Below are 21,106 nucleotides of genomic sequence, written 5' to 3' on the forward strand. Positions count from 1 at the left end.
GCCGATTCAATTTCTGTGTTTCATCAACACTCTGAAGGTCCACAGTTTACAGAATGCATCGAGATGTGCTTCGGAAACTACTACTAGTCTTCCAGGGAACGATCAAAGCGTAGACAGTTTAAGACATTACTCTCATGGAGAAAAGTCCGCATGGTGCATATTGTGTTCAATGCCGATGCAATTTTGTGTTTCATCAACACTCCTAAGATCCACAGATTACAGAATGCATCACGATTTGCTTCGGAAACTACTACTAGTCTTCCAGGGAACGATCTAAACGTAGATAGTTTAAGACATTACTCCCATGGAGAAAACTCCGCATGACGTTTTTTGTGTTCAATGCCGATGCAATTTTTGTGTTTCATCAACACTCTGAAGTTCCACAGATTACAGAATGCATGCAGATGTGATTCGGAAACTACTACTAGTCTTCCAGGGAACGATCAAAGCGTAGACAGTTTAAGACATTACTCCCATGGAGAAAAGTCCGCATGGTGCTTATTGTGTTCAATGCCGATGCAATTTTTGTATTTCATCAACACTCTGAAGGTCCACAGATTACAGAATGCCTCCAGATGTGCTTCGGAAACTACTACTAGTCTTCCAGTGTACGATCAAATCGTAGACAGTTTAAGACATTACTCTCATGGAGAAAAGTCCGCATGGTGCTTATTTTGTTCAATGGCGATGCAATTTCTGTGTTTCATCAACACTCTGAAGGTCCACAGATTACAGATTCAATCCAGATGTGCTTCGGAAACTACTCCTAGTCTTCCAGTGTACGATCAAAGCGTAGACAATTTAAGACATTACTCCCATGGAAAAAAGTCGGCATGGTGCTTATTGTGTTCAATGCCGATTCAGTTTTTGGGTTTCATCAACACTCTGAAGGTAAACAGATAACAGAATGCATCCAGATGTGCTTCGGAAACTACTACTACTCTTCCAGGGAACGTTCTAAACGTAGATAGTTTAAGACATTACTCCCATGGAGAAAACTCCGCATGATGTTTTTTGTGTTCAATCCCGATGCAATTTTTGTGTTTCATCAACACTCTGAAGGTCCACAGATTACAAAATGCCTCCAGATGTGCATCGGAAACTACTACTAGTCTTCCAGTGAACGAACAATGCGTAGACACTTTAAGACATTACTCTCATGGAGAAAAGTCCGCATGGTGCTTATTGTGTTCAATGCCGATGCAATTTTTGTGTTTCATCAACACTCTGAAGGTCCACCGATTACAGAATGCATCCAGATGTGCTTCGGAAACTAATACTAGTCTTCCAGGAAACGATCAAAGCGTAAACAGTTTAAGACATTACTCCCATGGAGAAAAGTTCGCATGGTGCTTATTGTGTTCAATGCCGATGCAATTTTTGTGTTTCATCAACACTCAGAAGGTCCACAGGTTACAGAATGCTTCCAGATGTGCTTCGGAAACTATTACTAGTCATCCAGGGAACGATCAAAGCGTAGACATTTTAAGACATTACTCCCATGGAGAAAAGTCCGCATGGTGCTTATTGTGTTCAATGCCGATTCAATTTCTGTGTTTCGTCAACACTCTGAAGGTCCGCAGATTACAGAATGCCTCCAGATGTGCTTCGGATACTACTACTAGTCCTCCAGGGAACGATCAATGCGTAAACAGTTTAACACATTACTAACATGGAGAAAAGTCCACATGGTGCTTATTATGTTCAATGCCGATGCAGTTTTTGGGTTTCATCCACACTCTGAAGGTAAACAGATAACAGAATGCATCCAGATGTGCTTCGGAAACTACTACTAGTCTTCCAGGGAACGATCTAAACGTAGATAGTTTAAGACATTACTCCCATGGAGAAAACTCCGCATGAAATTTTTTGTGTTCAATGCCGATGCAATTTTTGTGTTTCATCAACACTCTGAAGTTCCACAGATTACAGAATGCATGCAGATGTGTTTCGGAAACTACTACTAGTCTTCCAGGTAACGATCAAAGCGTAGACAGTTTAAGACATTACTCCCATGGAGAAAAGTGCGCATGGTGCTTATTGTGTTCAATGCCGATGCAATTTTTGTATTTCATCAACACTCTGAAGGTCCACAGATTACAGAATGCCTCCAGATGTGCTTCGGAAACTACTACTAGTCTTCCAGTGTACGATCAAAGCGTAGACAGTTTAAGACATTACTCCCATAGAGAAAAGTCCGCATGGTGCTTTTTGTGTTCAATGCCGATGCAATTTTTGTGTTTCATCAACACTCTGAAGGTCCACGGATTACAGAATGCCACCAGATGTGCATCGGAAACTACTACTAGTCTTCCAGTGAACGATCAAAGCGTAGACAGTTTAAGACATTACTCTAAAGGAGAAAAGTCCGCATGGTGCTTATTGTGTTCAATGCCGATGCAATTTTTGGGTTTCATCAACACTCTGAAGGTAAACAAATTACAGAATGCATCATGATGTGCTTCGGAAACTACTACTAGTCTTCCAGGGAACGATCAAATCGTAGACAGTTTAAGACATTACTCTCATGGAGAAAAGTCCGCATGGTGCTTTTTTTGTTCAATGGCGATGCAATTTCTGTGTTTCATCAACACTCTGAAGGTCCACAGATTACAGATTCAATCCAGATGTGCTTCGGAAACTACTCCTAGTCTTCCAGTGTACGATCAAAGCGTAGACAATTTAAGACATTACTCCCATGGAAAAAAGTCGGCATGGTGCTTATTGTGTTCAATGCCGATGGAATTTTTGTGTTTCATCAACACTCTGAAGTTCCACAGATTACAGAATGCCTCCAGATGTGCCTCGGAAACAACTACTACTCTTCCAGGGAACGATCAAAGCGTAGACAGTGTAAGACATTACTCCCATGGACAAAAATCCGTGTGATGTTTATCGTGTTCAATGCCGATGCAATTTTTGTGTTTCATCAACACTCTGAAGTTCCACAGATTACAGAATGCATGCAGATGTGTTTCGGAAACTACTACTAGTCTTCCAGGGAACGATCAAAGCGTAGACAGTTTGAGACTTTACTCCCATGGAAAAAAGTTCGCATGGTGCTTATTGTGTTCAATGCCGATGCAATTTCTGTGTTTCATCAACACTCTGAAGGTATACAGATTACAGAATGCCTCCAGATGTGCTTCGGAAACTACTGCTAGTCTTCCAGTGAACGATCACAGCTTAGACAGTTTAAGACATTACTCTCATGGAGAAAAGTCCGAATGGTGCTTATTTTGTTCAATGGCGATGCAATTTCTGTGTTTCATCAACACTCTGAAGGTCCACAGATTACAGATTCAATCCAGATGTGCTTCGGAAACTTCTCCTAGTCTTCCAGTGTACGATCAAAGCGTAGACAATTTAAGACATTACTCCCATGGAAAAAAGTCGGCATGGTGCTTATTGTGTTCAATGCCGATTCAGTTTTTGGGTTTCATCAACACTCTGAAGGTAAACAGATAACAGAATGCATCCAGATGTGCTTCGGAAACTACTATTACTCTTCCAGGGAACGTTCTAAACGTAGATAATTTAAGACATTACTCCCATGGAGAAAACTCCGCATGATGTTTTTTGTGTTCAATCCCGATGCAATTTTTGTGTTTCATCAACACTCTGAAGGTCCACAGATTACAAAATGCCTCCAGATGTGCATCGGAAACTACTACTAGTCTTCCGGTGAACGAACAATGCGTAGACACTTTAAGACATTACTCTCATGGAGAAAAGTCCGCATGGTGCTTATTGTGTTCAATGCCGATGCAATTTTTGTGTTTCATCAACACTCTGAAGGTCCGCCGATTACAGAATGCATTTAGATGTGCTTCGGAAACTACTACTAGTCTTCCAGGAAACGATCAAAGCGTAAACAGTTTAAGACATTACTCCCATGGAGAAAAGTTCGCATGGTGCTTATTGTGTTCAATGCCGATGCAATTTTTGTGTTTCATCAACACTCAGAAGGTCCACAGGTTACAGAATGCTTCCAGATATGCTTCGGAAACTACTACTAGTCATCCAGGGAACGATCAAAGCGTAGACATTTTAAGACATTACTCCCATGGACAAAACTCCGTGTGATGTTTATCGTGTTCAATGCCGATGCAATTTTTGTGTTTCATCAACACTCTGAAGTTCCACAGATTACAGAATGCATGCAGATGTGCTTCGGAAACTACTACTAGTCTTCCAGGGAACGATCAAAGCGTAGACAGTTTGAGACATTACTCCCATGGAGAAAAGTTCGCATGGTGATTATTGTGTATAATGCCGATGAAATTTCTGTGTTTCATCAACACTCTGAAGGTATACGGATTACAGAATGCCTACAGTTTTGCTTCGGAAACTACTGCTAGTCTTCCAGTGAACGATCACAGTGTAGAGAGTTTAAGACATTACTCTCATGGAGAAAAGTCCGCATGTTGCTTATTGTGTTCAATGCCGATTCAATTTCTGTGTTTCATCAACACTCTGAAGGTCCACAGTTTACAGAATGCATCGAGATGTGCTTCGGAAACTACTACTAGTCTTCCAGGGAACGATCAAAGCGTAGACAGTTTAAGACATTACTCTCATGGAGAAAAGTCCGCATGGTGCATATTGTGTTCAATGCCGATGCAATTTTGTGTTTCATCAACACTCCTAAGATCCACAGATTACAGAATGCATCACGATTTGCTTCGGAAACTACTACTAGTCTTCCAGGGAACGATCTAAACGTAGATAGTTTAAGACATTACTCCCATGGAGAAAACTCCGCATGACGTTTTTTGTGTTCAATGCCGATGCAATTTTTGTGTTTCATCAACACTCTGAAGTTCCACAGATTACAGAATGCATGCAGATGTGATTCGGAAACTACTACTAGTCTTCCAGGGAACGATCAAAGCGTAGACAGTTTAAGACATTACTCCCATGGAGAAAAGTCCGCATGGTGCTTATTGTGTTCAATGCCGATGCAATTTTTGTATTTCATCAACACTCTGAAGGTCCACAGATTACAGAATGCCTCCAGATGTGCTTCGGAAACTACTACTAGTCTTCCAGTGTACGATCAAATCGTAGACAGTTTAAGACATTACTCTCATGGAGAAAAGTCCGCATGGTGCTTATTTTGTTCAATGGCGATGCAATTTCTGTGTTTCATCAACACTCTGAAGGTCCACAGATTACAGATTCAATCCAGATGTGCTTCGGAAACTACTCCTAGTCTTCCAGTGTACGATCAAAGCGTAGACAATTTAAGACATTACTCCCATGGAAAAAAGTCGGCATGGTGCTTATTGTGTTCAATGCCGATTCAGTTTTTGGGTTTCATCAACACTCTGAAGGTAAACAGATAACAGAATGCATCCAGATGTGCTTCGGAAACTACTACTACTCTTCCAGGGAACGTTCTAAACGTAGATAGTTTAAGACATTACTCCCATGGAGAAAACTCCGCATGATGTTTTTTGTGTTCAATCCCGATGCAATTTTTGTGTTTCATCAACACTCTGAAGGTCCACAGATTACAAAATGCCTCCAGATGTGCATCGGAAACTACTACTAGTCTTCCAGTGAACGAACAATGCGTAGACACTTTAAGACATTACTCTCATGGAGAAAAGTCCGCATGGTGCTTATTGTGTTCAATGCCGATGCAATTTTTGTGTTTCATCAACACTCTGAAGGTCCACCGATTACAGAATGCATCCAGATGTGCTTCGGAAACTAATACTAGTCTTCCAGGAAACGATCAAAGCGTAAACAGTTTAAGACATTACTCCCATGGAGAAAAGTTCGCATGGTGCTTATTGTGTTCAATGCCGATGCAATTTTTGTGTTTCATCAACACTCAGAAGGTCCACAGGTTACAGAATGCTTCCAGATGTGCTTCGGAAACTATTACTAGTCATCCAGGGAACGATCAAAGCGTAGACATTTTAAGACATTACTCCCATGGAGAAAAGTCCGCATGGTGCTTATTGTGTTCAATGCCGATTCAATTTCTGTGTTTCGTCAACACTCTGAAGGTCCGCAGATTACAGAATGCCTCCAGATGTGCTTCGGATACTACTACTAGTCCTCCAGGGAACGATCAATGCGTAAACAGTTTAACACATTACTAACATGGAGAAAAGTCCACATGGTGCTTATTATGTTCAATGCCGATGCAGTTTTTGGGTTTCATCCACACTCTGAAGGTAAACAGATAACAGAATGCATCCAGATGTGCTTCGGAAACTACTACTAGTCTTCCAGGGAACGATCTAAACGTAGATAGTTTAAGACATTACTCCCATGGAGAAAACTCCGCATGAAATTTTTTGTGTTCAATGCCGATGCAATTTTTGTGTTTCATCAACACTCTGAAGTTCCACAGATTACAGAATGCATGCAGATGTGTTTCGGAAACTACTACTAGTCTTCCAGGTAACGATCAAAGCGTAGACAGTTTAAGACATTACTCCCATGGAGAAAAGTGCGCATGGTGCTTATTGTGTTCAATGCCGATGCAATTTTTGTATTTCATCAACACTCTGAAGGTCCACAGATTACAGAATGCCTCCAGATGTGCTTCGGAAACTACTACTAGTCTTCCAGTGTACGATCAAAGCGTAGACAGTTTAAGACATTACTCCCATAGAGAAAAGTCCGCATGGTGCTTTTTGTGTTCAATGCCGATGCAATTTTTGTGTTTCATCAACACTCTGAAGGTCCACGGATTACAGAATGCCACCAGATGTGCATCGGAAACTACTACTAGTCTTCCAGTGAACGATCAAAGCCTAGACAGTTTAAGACATTACTCTAAAGGAGAAAAGTCCGCATGGTGCTTATTGTGTTCAATGCCGATGCAATTTTTGGGTTTCATCAACACTCTGAAGGTAAACAAATTACAGAATGCATCATGATGTGCTTCGGAAACTACTACTAGTCTTCCAGGGAACGATCAAATCGTAGACAGTTTAAGACATTACTCTCATGGAGAAAAGTCCGCATGGTGCTTTTTTTGTTCAATGGCGATGCAATTTCTGTGTTTCATCAACACTCTGAAGGTCCACAGATTACAGATTCAATCCAGATGTGCTTCGGAAACTACTCCTAGTCTTCCAGTGTACGATCAAAGCGTAGACAATTTAAGACATTACTCCCATGGAAAAAAGTCGGCATGGTGCTTATTGTGTTCAATGCCGATGGAATTTTTGTGTTTCATCAACACTCTGAAGTTCCACAGATTACAGAATGCCTCCAGATGTGCCTCGGAAACAACTACTACTCTTCCAGGGAACGATCAAAGCGTAGACAGTGTAAGACATTACTCCCATGGACAAAAATCCGTGTGATGTTTATCGTGTTCAATGCCGATGCAATTTTTGTGTTTCATCAACACTCTGAAGTTCCACAGATTACAGAATGCATGCAGATGTGTTTCGGAAACTACTACTAGTCTTCCAGGGAACGATCAAAGCGTAGACAGTTTGAGACTTTACTCCCATGGAAAAAAGTTCGCATGGTGCTTATTGTGTTCAATGCCGATGCAATTTCTGTGTTTCATCAACACTCTGAAGGTATACAGATTACAGAATGCCTCCAGATGTGCTTCGGAAACTACTGCTAGTCTTCCAGTGAACGATCACAGCTTAGACAGTTTAAGACATTACTCTCATGGAGAAAAGTCCGAATGGTGCTTATTTTGTTCAATGGCGATGCAATTTCTGTGTTTCATCAACACTCTGAAGGTCCACAGATTACAGATTCAATCCAGATGTGCTTCGGAAACTTCTCCTAGTCTTCCAGTGTACGATCAAAACGTAGACAATTTAAGACATTACTCCCATGGAAAAAAGTCGGCATGGTGCTTATTGTGTTCAATGCCGATTCAGTTTTTGGGTTTCATCAACACTCTGAAGGTAAACAGATAACAGAATGCATCCAGATGTGCTTCGGAAACTACTACTACTCTTCCAGGGAACGTTCTAAACGTAGATAATTTAAGACATTACTCCCATGGAGAAAACTCCGCATGATGTTTTTTGTGTTCAATCCCGATGCAATTTTTGTGTTTCATCAACACTCTGAAGGTCCACAGATTACAAAATGCCTCCAGATGTGCATCGGAAACTACTACTAGTCTTCCGGTGAACGAACAATGCGTAGACACTTTAAGACATTACTCTCATGGAGAAAAGTCCGCATGGTGCTTATTGTGTTCAATGCCGATGCAATTTTTGTGTTTCATCAACACTCTGAAGGTCCGCCGATTACAGAATGCATTTAGATGTGCTTCGGAAACTACTACTAGTCTTCCAGGAAACGATCAAAGCGTAAACAGTTTAAGACATTACTCCCATGGAGAAAAGTTCGCATGGTGCTTATTGTGTTCAATGCCGATGCAATTTTTGTGTTTCATCAACACTCAGAAGGTCCACAGGTTACAGAATGCTTCCAGATATGCTTCGGAAACTACTACTAGTCATCCAGGGAACGATCAAAGCGTAGACATTTTAAGACATTACTCCCATGGAGAAAAGTCCGCATGGTGCTTATTGTGTTCAATGCCGATTCAATTTCTGTGTTTTGTCAACACTCTGAAGGTCCGCAGATTACAGAATGCCTCCAGATGTGCTTCGGATACTACTACTAGTCCTCCAGGGAACGATCAATGCGTAAACAGTTTAACACATTACTAACATGGAGAAAAGTTTACATGGTGCTTATTATGTTCAATGCCGATGCAGTTTTTGGGTTTCATCAACACTCTGAAGGTAAACAGATAACAGAATGCATCCAGATGTGCTTCGGAAACTACTACTAGTCTTCCAGGGAACGATCTAAACGTAGATAGTTTAAGACATTACTCCCATGGAGAAAACTCCGCATAAAGTTTTTTGTGTTCAATGCCGATGCAATTTTTGTGTTTCATCAACACTCTGAAGTTCCACAGATTACAGAATGCATGCAGATGTGTTTCGGAAACTACTACTAGTCTTCCAGGGAACGATCAAAGCGTAGACAGTTTAAGACATTACTCCCATGGAGAAAAGTCCGCATGGTGCTTATTGTGTTCAATGCCGATGCAATTTTTGTATTTCATCAACACTCTGAAGGTCCACAGATTACAGAATGCCTCCAGATGTGCTTCGGAAACTACTACTAGTCTTCCAGTGTACGATCAAAGCGTAGACAGTTTAAGACATTACTCCCATAGAGAAAAGTCCGCATGGTGCTTTTTGTGTTCTATGCCGATGCAATTTTTGTGTTTCATCAACACTCTGAAGGTCCACGGATTACAGAATGCCACCAGATGTGCATCGGAAACTACTACTAGTCTTCCAGTGAACGATCAAAGCGTAGACAGTTTAAGACATTACTCTAATGGAGAAAAGTCCGCATGGTGCTTATTGTGTTCAATGCCGATGCAATTTTTGGGTTTCATCAACACTCTGAAGGTAAACAAATTACAGAATGCATCATGATGTGCTTCGGAAACTACTACTAGTCTTCCAGGGAACGATCAAATCGTAGACAGTTTAAGACATTACTCTCATGGAGAAAAGTCCGCATGGTGCTTTGTTTGTTCAATGGCGATGCAATTTCTGTGTTTCATCAACACTCTGAAGGTCCACAGATTACAGATTCAATCCAGATGTGCTTCGGAAACTACTCCTAGTCTTCCAGTGTACGATCAAAGCGTAGACAATTTAAGACATTACTCCCATGGAAAAAAGTCGGCATGGTGCTTATTGTGTTCAATGCCGATGGAATTTTTGTGTTTCATCAACACTCTGAAGTTCCACAGATTACAGAATGCCTCCAGATGTGCCTCGGAAACAACTACTACTCTTCCAGGGAACGATCAAAGCGTAGACAGTGTAAGACATTACTCCCATGGACAAAAATCCGTGTAATGTTTATCGTGTTCAATGCCGATGCAATTTTTGTGTTTCATCAACACTCTGAAGTTCCACAGATTACAGAATGCATGCAGATGTGCTTCGGAAACTACTACTAGTCTTCCAGGGAACGATCAAAGCGTAGACAGTTTGAGACTTTACTCACATGGAAAAAAGTTCGCATGGTGCTTATTGTGTTCAATGCCGATGCAATTTCTGTGTTTCATCAACACTCTGAAGGTATACAGATTACAGAATGCCTCCAGATGTGCTTCGGAAACTACTGCTAGTCTTCCAGTGAACGATCACAGCTTAGACAGTTTAAGACATTACTCTCATGGATAAAAGTCCGCATGGTGCTTATTTTGTTCAATGGCGATGCAATTTCTGTGTTTCATCAACACTCTGAAGGTCCACAGATTACAGATTCAATCCAGATGTGCTTCGGAAACTACTCCTAGTCTTCCAGTGTACGATCAAAGCGTAGACAATTTAAGACATTACTCCCATGGAAAAAAGTCGGCATGGTGCTTATTGTGTTCAATGCCGATTCAGTTTTTGGGTTTCATCAACACTCTGAAGGTAAACAGATAACAGAATGCATCCAGATGTGCTTCGGAAACTACTACTACCCTTCCAGGGAACGTTCTAAACGTTGATAGTTTAAGACATTACTCCCATGGAGAAAACTCCGCATGATGTTTTTTGTGTTCAATCCCGATGCAATTTTTGTGTATCATCAACACTCTGAAGGTCCACAGATTACAAAATGCCTCCAGATGTGCATCGGAAACTACTACTAGTCTTCCGGTGAACGAACAATGCGTAGACACTTTAAGACATTACTCTCATGGAGAAATGTCCGCATGGTGCTTATTGTGTTCAATGCCGATGCAATTTTTGTGTTTCATCAACACTCTGAAGGTCCACCGATTACAGAATGCATCCAGATGTGCTTCGGAAACTACTACTAGTCTTCCAGGAAACGATCAAAGCGTAAACAGTTTAAGACATTACTCCCATGGAGAAAAGTTCGCATGGTGCTTATTGTGTTCAATGCCGATGCAATTTTTGTGTTTCATCAACACTCAGAAGGTCCACAGGTTACAGAATGCTTCCAGATATGCTTCGGAAACTAGTACTAGTCATCCAGGGAACGATCAAAGCGTAGACATTTTAAGACATTACTCCCATGGAGAAAAGTCCGCATGGTGCTTATTGTGTTCAATGCCGATTCAATTTCTGTGTTTTGTCAACACTCTGAAGGTCCGCAGATTACAGAATGCCTCCAGATGTGCTTCGGATACTACTACTAGTCCTCCAGGGAACGATCAATGCGTAAACAGTTTAACACATTACTAACATGGAGAAAAGTCCACATGGTGCTTATTATGTTCAATGCCGATGCAGTTTTTGGGTTTCATCAACACTCTGAAGGTAAACAGATAACAGAATGCATCCAGATGTGCTTCGGAAACTACTACTAGTCTTCCAGGGAACGATCTAAACGTAGATAGTTTAAGACATTACTCCCATGGAGAAAACTCCGCATGAAGTTTTTTGTGTTCAATGCCGATGCAATTTTTGTGTTTCATCAACACTCTGAAGTTCCACAGATTACAGAATGCATCCAGATGTGTTTCGGAAACTACTACTAGTCTTCCAGGGAACGATCAAAGCGTAGACAGTTTAAGACATTACTCCCATGGAGAAAAGTCCGCATGGTGCTTATTGTGTTCAATGCCGATGCAATTTTTGTATTTCATCAACACTCTGAAGGTCCACAGATTACAGAATGCCTCCAGATGTGCTTCGGAAACTACTACTAGTCTTCCAGTGTACGATCAAAACGTAGACAGTTTAAGACATTACTCCCATGGAGAAAAGTCCGCATGGTGCTTATTGTGTTCAATGCCGATGCAATTTTTGTATTTCATCAACACTCTGAAGGTCCACAGATTACAGAATGCCTCCAGATGTGCTTCGGAAACTACTACTAGTCTTCCAGTGTACGATCAAAGCGTAGACAGTTTAAGACGTTACTCCCATAGAGAAAAGTCCGCATGGTGCTTTTTGTGTTCAATGCCGATACAATTTTTGGGTTTCATCAACACTCTGAAGGTAAACAAATTACAGAATGCATCATGATGTGCTTCGGAAACTACTACTAGTCTTCCAGGGAACGATCAAATCGTAGACAGTTTAAGACATTACTCTCATGGAGAAAAGTCCGCATGGTGCTTTTTTTGTTCAATGGCGATGCAATTTCTGTGTTTCATCAACACTCTGAAGGTCCACAGATTACAGATTCAATCCAGATGTGCTTCGGAAACTACTCCTAGTCTTCCAGTGTACGATCAAAGCGTAGACAATTTAAGACATTACTCCCATGGAAAAAAGTCGGCATGGTGCTTATTGTGTTCAATGCCGATGGAATTTTTGTGTTTCATCAACACTCTGAAGTTCCACAGATTACAGAATGCCTCCAGATGTGCCTCGGAAACAACTACTACTCTTCCAGGGAACGATCAAAGCGTAGACTATGTAAGACATTACTCCCATGGACAAAAATCCGTGTGATGTTTATCGTGTTCAATGCCGATGCAATTTTTGTGTTTCATCAACACTCTGAAGTTCCACAGATTACAGAATGCATGCAGATGTGCTTCGGAAACTACTACTAGTCTTCCAGGGAACGATCAAAGCGTAGACAGTTTGAGACATTACTCCCATGGAAAAAAGTTCGCATGGTGCTTATTGTGTTCAATGCCGATGCAATTTCTGTGTTTCATCAACACTCTGAAGGTATACAGATTACAGAATGCCTCCAGATGTGCTTCGGAAACTACTGCTAGTCTTCCAGTGAACGATCACAGCTTAGACAGTTTAAGACATTACTCTCATGGAGAAAGGTCCGCATGGTGTTATTGTGTTCAATGCCGATTCAATTTCTGTGTTTCATCAACACTCTGAAGGTCCACAGATTACAGAATGCCTCCAGATGTGCTTCGGAAACTACTACTAGTCTTACAGTGAACGATCAAAGCATAGACAGTTTAAGACATTACTCTCATGGAGAAAAGTCCGCATGGTGCTTATTGTGTTCAATGCCGATTCAATTTCTGTTTTTTATCAACACTCTAAAGGTCCACAGATTACAGAATGCCTCCAGATGTGCTTCGGAAACTACTACTAGTCTTCCAGTGTACGATCAAAGCGTAGACAGTTTAAGACATTACTCCCATGGAGAAAAGTCCGCATGGTGTTTTTTGTCTTCAATGCCGATGCAATTTTTGTGTTTCATCAACACTCTGAAGGTTCACAGATTACAGAATGCCTCCAGATGTGCATCGGAAACTACTACTAGTCTTCCAGTGAACGATCAATGCGTAGACAGTTTAAGACATTACTCTCATGGAGAAAAGTCCGCATGGTGCTTATTGTGTTCAATGCCGATGCAATTTTTGTGTTTCATCAACACTCTGAAGGTCCACCGATTACAGAATGCATCCAGATGTGCTTCGGAAGCTACTACTAGTCTTCCAGGGAACGATCAAAGCGTAGACAGTTTAAGACATTACTCCCATGGAGAAAAGTTCGCATGGTGCTTATTGTGTTCAATGCCGATGCAATTTTTTTGTTTCATCAACACTGAGAAGGTCCACAGGTTACAGAATGCATCCAGATGTGCTTCGGAAACTACTACTAGTCTTCCAGTGTACGATCAAAGAGTAGACAGTTTAAGACATTACTCCCATGGAGATAAGTCCGCATGGTGCTTATTGTGTTCAATGCCGATGCAATTTTTGTGTTTCATCAACACTCTGGAGGTCCACAGATTACAGAATGAATCCAGATGTGCTTCGGAAACTACTACTAGTCTTCCAGTGTACGATCAAAGCGTAGACAGTTTAAGACATTACTCCCATGGAGAGAAGTTCGCATGGTGATTATTGTGTTCAATGCCGATGCAATTTTTGTGTTTCATCAACACTCTGAAGGTCCACATATTACAGAATGCATCCAGATGTGCTTCGGAAGCTACTACTAGTCTTCCAGGGAACGATCAAAGCGTAGACAGTTTAAGACATTACTCTCATGGAGAAAAGTCCGCATGGTGCATATTGTGATCAATGCCGATGCAATTTCTGTGTTTCATCAACACTCTGAAGATCCACTGATTACAGAATGCATCCAGATGTGCTTCGGAAACTACTACTAGTCTTCCAGGGAACGTAAAAACGAAGACAGTTTAAGACATTACTCTCATGGAGAAAATTCCGCATGGTGCTTATTGTGTTCGATGCCGATTCAATTTCTGTGTTTCATCAACACTCTGAAGGTCCACAGATTACAGAATGCCTCCAGATGTGCTTCGGAAACTACTACTAGTCTTCCAGTGTACGATCAAAGCGTAGACAGTTTAAGACATTACTCCCATGGAGAGAAGTTCGCATGGTGATTATTGTGTTCAATGCCGATGCAATTTTTGTGTTTCATCAACACTCTGAAGGTCCACAGATTACAGAATGCCTCCAGATGTGCATCGGAAACTGCTACTAGTCTTCCAGTGAACGATCAATGCGTAGACAGTTTAAGACATTACTCTCATGGAGAAAAGTCCGCATGGTGCTTATTGTGTTCAATGCCGATGCAATTTTTGTGTTTCATCACCACTCTGAAGGTCCACCGATTACAGAATGCATCCAGATGTGCTTCGGAAACTACTACTAGTCTTCCAGGAAACGATCAAAGCGTAAACAGTTTAAGACATTACTCCCATGGTGAAAAGTTCGCATGGTGCTTATTGTGTTCAATGCCGATGCAATTTTTGTGTTTCATCAACACTCAGAAGGTCCACAGGTTACAGAATGCTTCCAGATGTGCTTCGGACACTACTACTACTAGTCATCCAGGGAACGATCAAAGCGTAGACAGTTTAAGACATTACTCCCATGGAGAAAAGTCCGCATGGTGCTTATTGTCGTCAATGCCGATGCAATTTTGGTGTTTCATCAACACTCTGATGGTCCACAAATTACAGAATGCATCCAGATGTGCTTTGAAAACTGCTACTAGTCTCACAGGGAACGATCAAAACGTAGACAGTTTAAGACATTACTCCCATGGAGAAAAGTCCGCATGGTGCTTATTGTGTTCAATGCCGATGCAATTTTTGGGTTTCATCAACACTCTGAAGGTAAACAAATTACAGAATGCATCCAGATGTGCTTCGGAAACTACTACTAGTCTTCCAATGAACGATCAAAGCGTAGACAATTTAAGACATTACTCCCATGGAAAAAAGTCGGCATGGAGCTTATTGTGTTCAATGCCGATGCAATTTTTGTGTTTCATCAACACTCTGAAGTTCCACAGATTACAGAATGCCTCGAGATGTGCCTCAGAAACTACTACTACTCTTCCAGGGAACGATCAAAGCGTAGACAGTTTAAGACATTACTCCCATGGACAATACTCAGTGTGATGTTTATCGTGTTCAATGCCGATGCAATTTTTGTGTTTCATCATCACTCTGAAGTTCCACAGATTACAGAATGCATGCAGATGTGCTTCGGAAACTACTGCTAGTCTTCCAGTGAACGATCACAGCTTAGACAGTTTAAGACATTACTCCCATGGAGAAAAGTTCGCATGGTGCTTATTGTGTTCAATGCCGATGCAATTTCTGTGTTTCATTAACACTCTGAAGGTATACAGATTACAGAATGCCTCCAGATGTGCTTCGGAAACTACTGCTAGTCTTCCAGTGAACGATCACAGCTTAGACAGTTTAAGACATTACTCTCATGGAGAAAGGTCCGCATGGTGCTTATTGTGTTCAATACCGATTCAATTTCTGTGTTTCATCAACACTCTGAAGGTCCACAGATTACAGAATGCCTCCAGATGTGCTTCGGAAACTACTACTAGTCTTACAGTGAACGATCAAAGCATAGACAGTTTAAGACATTACTCTCATGGAGAAAAGTCCGCATGGTGCTTATTGTGTTCAATGCCGATTCAATTTCTGTTTTTTATCAACACTCTAAAGGTCCACAGATTACAGAATGCATCCAGATGTTCTTCGGAAACTACTACTTGTCTTCCTGAGTACGATCAAAGCGTAGACAGTTTAAGAAATTACTCCCATGGAGAAAAGTCCGCATGGTGCTTATTGTGTTCAATGCCGGTGATATTTTTGTGTTTCATCAACACTCTGAAGGTTCACAGATTACAGAATGCATCCAGATGTGCTTCGGAAACTACTACTAGTCTTCCAGGGAACGTTTAAAGCGTAGACAGTTTAAGGCATTACTCTCATGGAGAAAAGTCCGCATGGTGCTTATCTTGTTCGATGCCGATTCAATTTCTGTGTTTCATCAAAACTCTGAAGGACCGCAGATTACATAATGCCTCCAGATGTGCTTCGGAAACTACTCCTAGTCTTCTAGTGTACGATCAAAGCGTAGACAGTTTAAGACATTCCTCCCATGGAAAAAAGTCGGCATGGAGCTTATTGTGTTCAATGCTGATGCAATTTTTGTGTTTCATCAACACTCTGAAGTTCCACAGATTACAGATTCAATCCAGGTGTGCTTCGGAAACTACTCCTAGTCTTCCAGTGTACGATCAAAGCGTAGACAATTTAAGACATTACTCCCATGGAAAAAAGTCGGCATGGTGCTTATTGTGTTCAATGCCGATTCAGTTTTTGGGTTTCATCAACACTCTGAAGGTAAACAGATAACAGAATGCATCCAGATGTGCTTCGGAAACTACTACTACTCTTCCAGGGAACGTTCTAAACGTAGATAGTTTAAGACATTACTCCCATGGAGAAAACTCCGCATGATGTTTTTTGTGTTCAATCCCGATGCAATTTTTGTGTATCATCAACACTCTGAAGGTCCACAGATTACAAAATGCCTCCAGATGTGCTTCGGAAACTACTACTAGTCTTCCAGGAAACGATCAAAGCGTAAACAGTTTAAGACATTACTCCCTTGGAGAAAAGTTCGCATGGTGCTTATTGTGTTCAATGCCGATGCAATTTTTGTGTTTCATCAACACTCAGAAGGTCCACAGGTTACAGAATGCTTCCAGATATGCTTCGGAAACTAGTACTAGTCATCCAGGGAACGATCAAAGCGTAGACATTTTAAGACATTACTCCCATGGAGAAAAGTCCGCATGGTGCTTATTGTGTTCAATGCCGATTCAATTTCTGTGTTTTGTCAACACTCTGAAGGTCCGCAGATTACAGAATGCCTCCAGATGTGCTTCGGATACTACTACTAGTCCTCCAGGGAACGATCAATGCGTAAACAGTTTAACACATTACTAACATGGAGAAAAGTCCACATGGTGCTTATTATGTTCAATGCCGATGCAGTTTTTGGGTTTCATCAACACTCTGAAGGTAAACAGATAACAGAATGCATCCAGATGTGCTTCGGAAACTACTACTAGTCTTCCAGGGAACGATCTAAACGTAGATAGTTTAAGACATTACTCCCATGGAGAAAACTCCGCATGAAGTTTTTTGTGTTCAATGCCGATGCAATTTTTGTGTTTCATCAACACTCTGAAGTTCCACAGATTACAGAATGCATCCAGATGTGTTTCGGAAACTACTACTAGTCTTCCAGGGAACGATCAAAGCGTAGACAGTTTAAGACATTACTCCCATGGAGAAAAGTCCGCATGGTGCTTATTGTGTTCAATGCCGATGCAATTTTTGTATTTCATCAACACTCTGAAGGTCCACAGATTACAGAATGCCTCCAGATGTGCTTCGGAAACTACTACTAGTCTTCCAGTGTACGATCAAAACGTAGACAGTTTAAGACATTACTCCCATGGAGAAAAGTCCGCATGGTGCTTATTGTGTTCAATGCCGATGCAATTTTTGTATTTCATCAACACTCTGAAGGTCCACAGATTACAGAATGCCTCCAGATGTGCTTCGGAAACTACTACTAGTCTTCCAGTGTACGATCAAAGCGTAGACAGTTTAAGACATTACTCCCATAGAGAAAAGTCCGCATGGTGCTTTTTGTGTTCAATGCCGATACAATTTTTGGGTTTCATCAACACTCTGAAGGTAAACAAATTACAGAATGCATCATGATGTGCTTCGGAAACTACTACTAGTCTTCCAGGGAACGATCAAATCGTAGACAGTTTAAGACATTACTCTCATGGAGAAAAGTCCGCATGGTGCTTTTTTTGTTCAATGGCGATGCAATTTCTATGTTTCATCAACACTCTGAAGGTCCACAGATTACAGATTCAATCCAGATGTGCTTCGGAAACTACTCCTAGTCTTCCAGTGTACGATCAAAGCGTAGACAATTTAAGACATTACTCCCATGGAAAAAAGTCGGCATGGTGCTTATTGTGTTCAATGCCGATGGAATTTTTGTGTTTCATCAACACTCTGAAGTTCCACAGATTACAGAATGCCTCCAGATGTGCCTCGGAAACAACTACTACTCTTCCAGGGAACGATCAAAGCGTAGACTATGTAAGACATTACTCCCATGGACAAAAATCCGTGTGATGTTTATCGTGTTCAATGCCGATGCAATTTTTGTGTTTCATCAACACTCTGAAGTTCCACAGATTACAGAATGCATGCAGATGTGCTTCGGAAACTACTACTAGTCTTCCAGGGAACGATCAAAGCGTAGACAGTTTGAGACATTACTCCCATGGAAAAAAGTTCGCATGGTGCTTATTGTGTTCAATGCCGATGCAATTTCTGTGTTTCATCAACACTCTGAAGGTATACAGATTACAGAATGCCTCCAGATGTGCTTCGGAAACTACTGCTAGTCTTCCAGTGAACGATCACAGCTTAGACAGTTTAAGACATTACTCTCATGGAGAAAGGTCCGCATGGTGTTATTGTGTTCAATGCCGATTCAATTTCTGTGTTTCATCAACACTCTGAAGGTCCACAGATTACAGAATGCCTCCAGATGTGCTTCGGAAACTACTACTAGTCTTACAGTGAACGATCAAAGCATAGACAGTTTAAGACATTACTCTCATGGAGAAAAGTCCGCATGGTGCTTATTGTGTTCAATGCCGATTCAATTTCTGTTTTTTATCAACACTCTAAAGGTCCACAGATTACAGAATGCCTCCAGATGTGCTTCGGAAACTACTACTAGTCTTCCAGTGTACGATCAAAGCGTAGACAGTTTAAGACATTACTCCCATGGAGAAAAGTCCGCATGGTGTTTTTTGTCTTCAATGCCGATGCAATTTTTGTGTTTCATCAACACTCTGAAGGTTCACAGATTACAGAATGCCTCCAGATGTGCATCGGAAACTACTACTAGTCTTCCAGTGAACGATCAATGCGTAGACAGTTTAAGACATTACTCTCATGGAGAAAAGTCCGCATGGTGCTTATTGTGTTCAATGCCGATGCAATTTTTGTGTTTCATCAACACTCTGAAGGTCCACCGATTACAGAATGCATCCAGATGTGCTTCGGAAGCTACTACTAGTCTTCCAGGGAACGATCAAAGCGTAGACAGTTTAAGACATTACTCCCATGGAGAAAAGTTCGCATGGTGCTTATTGTGTTCAATGCCGATGCAATTTTTTTGTTTCATCAACACTGAGAAGGTCCACAGGTTACAGAATGCATCCAGATGTGCTTCGGAAACTACTACTAGTCTTCCAGTGTACGATCAAAGAGTAGACAGTTTAAGACATTACTCCCATGGAGAAAAGTCCGCATGGTGCTTATTGTGTTCAATGCCGATGCAATTTTTGTGTTTCATCAACACTCTGGAGGTCCACAGATTACAGAATGAATCCAGATGTGCTTCGGAAACTACTACTAGTCTTCCAGTGTACGATCAAAGCGTAGACAGTTTAAGACATTACTCCCATGGAGAGAAGTTGGCATGGTGATTATTGTGTTCAATGCCGATGCAATTTTTGTGTTTCATCAACACTCTGAAGGTCCACATATTACAGAATGCATCCAGATGTGCTTCGGAAGCTACTACTAGTCTTCCAGGGAACGATCAAAGCGTAGACAGTTTAAGACATTACTCTCATGGAGAAAAGTCCGCATGGTGCATATTGTGATCAATGCCGATGCAATTTCTGTGTTTCATCAACACTCTGAAGATCCACTGATTACAGAATGCATCCAGATGTGCTTCGGAAACTACTACTAGTCTTCCAGGGAACGTAAAAACGAAGACAGTTTAAGACATTACTCTCATGGAGAAAATTCCGCATGGTGCTTATTGTGTTCGATGCCGATTCAATTTCTGTGTTTCATCAACACTCTGAAGGTCCACAGATTACAGAATGCCTCCAGATGTGCTTCGGAAACTACTACTAGTCTTCCAGTGTACGATCAAAGCGTAGACAGTTTAAGACATTACTCCCATGGAGGAAAGTCCGCATGGTGCTTATTTTGTTCAATGCCGATGTAATTTTTGTGTTTCATCAACACTCTGAAGGTCCACAGATTTCAGAAAGCATCCAGATGTGCTTCGGAAACTACTACTAGTCTTCCAGTGTACGATCAAAGCGTAGACAGTTTAAGACATTACTCCCATAGAGAAAAGTCCGCATGGTGCTTTTTGTGTTCAATGCCGATACAATTTTTGGGTTTCATCAACACTCTGAAGGTATACAGATTACAGAATGCCTCCAGATGTGCTTCGGAAACTACTGCTAGTCTTCCAGTGAACGATCACAGCTTAGACAGTTTAAGACATAACTCTAATGGAGAAAGGTCCGCATGGTGTTATTGTGTTCAATGCCGATTCAATTTCTGTGTTTCATCAACACTCTGAAGGTCCACAGATTACAGAATGCCTCCAGATGTGCTTCGGAAACTACTACTAGTCTTACAGTGAAGGATCAAAGCATAGACAGTTTAAGACATTACTCTCATGGAGAAAAGTCCGCATGGTGCTTATTGTGTTCAATGCCGATTCAATTTCTGTTTTTTATCAAAACTCTAAAGGTCCACAGATTACAGAATGCCTCCAGATGTGCTTCGGAAACTACTACTAGTCTTCCAGTGTACGATCAAAGCGTAGACAGTTTAAGACATTACTCCCATGGAGAAAAGTCCGCATGGTGTTTTTTGTCTTCAATGCCGATGCAATTTTTGTGTTTCATCAACACTCTGAAGGTTCACAGATTACAGAATGCCTCCAGATGTGCATCGGAAA

Source organism: Schistocerca gregaria, chromosome 9, assembly GCF_023897955.1.
Source record: "Schistocerca gregaria isolate iqSchGreg1 chromosome 9, iqSchGreg1.2, whole genome shotgun sequence".
Lineage (NCBI taxonomy): Eukaryota > Metazoa > Arthropoda > Insecta > Orthoptera > Acrididae > Schistocerca > Schistocerca gregaria.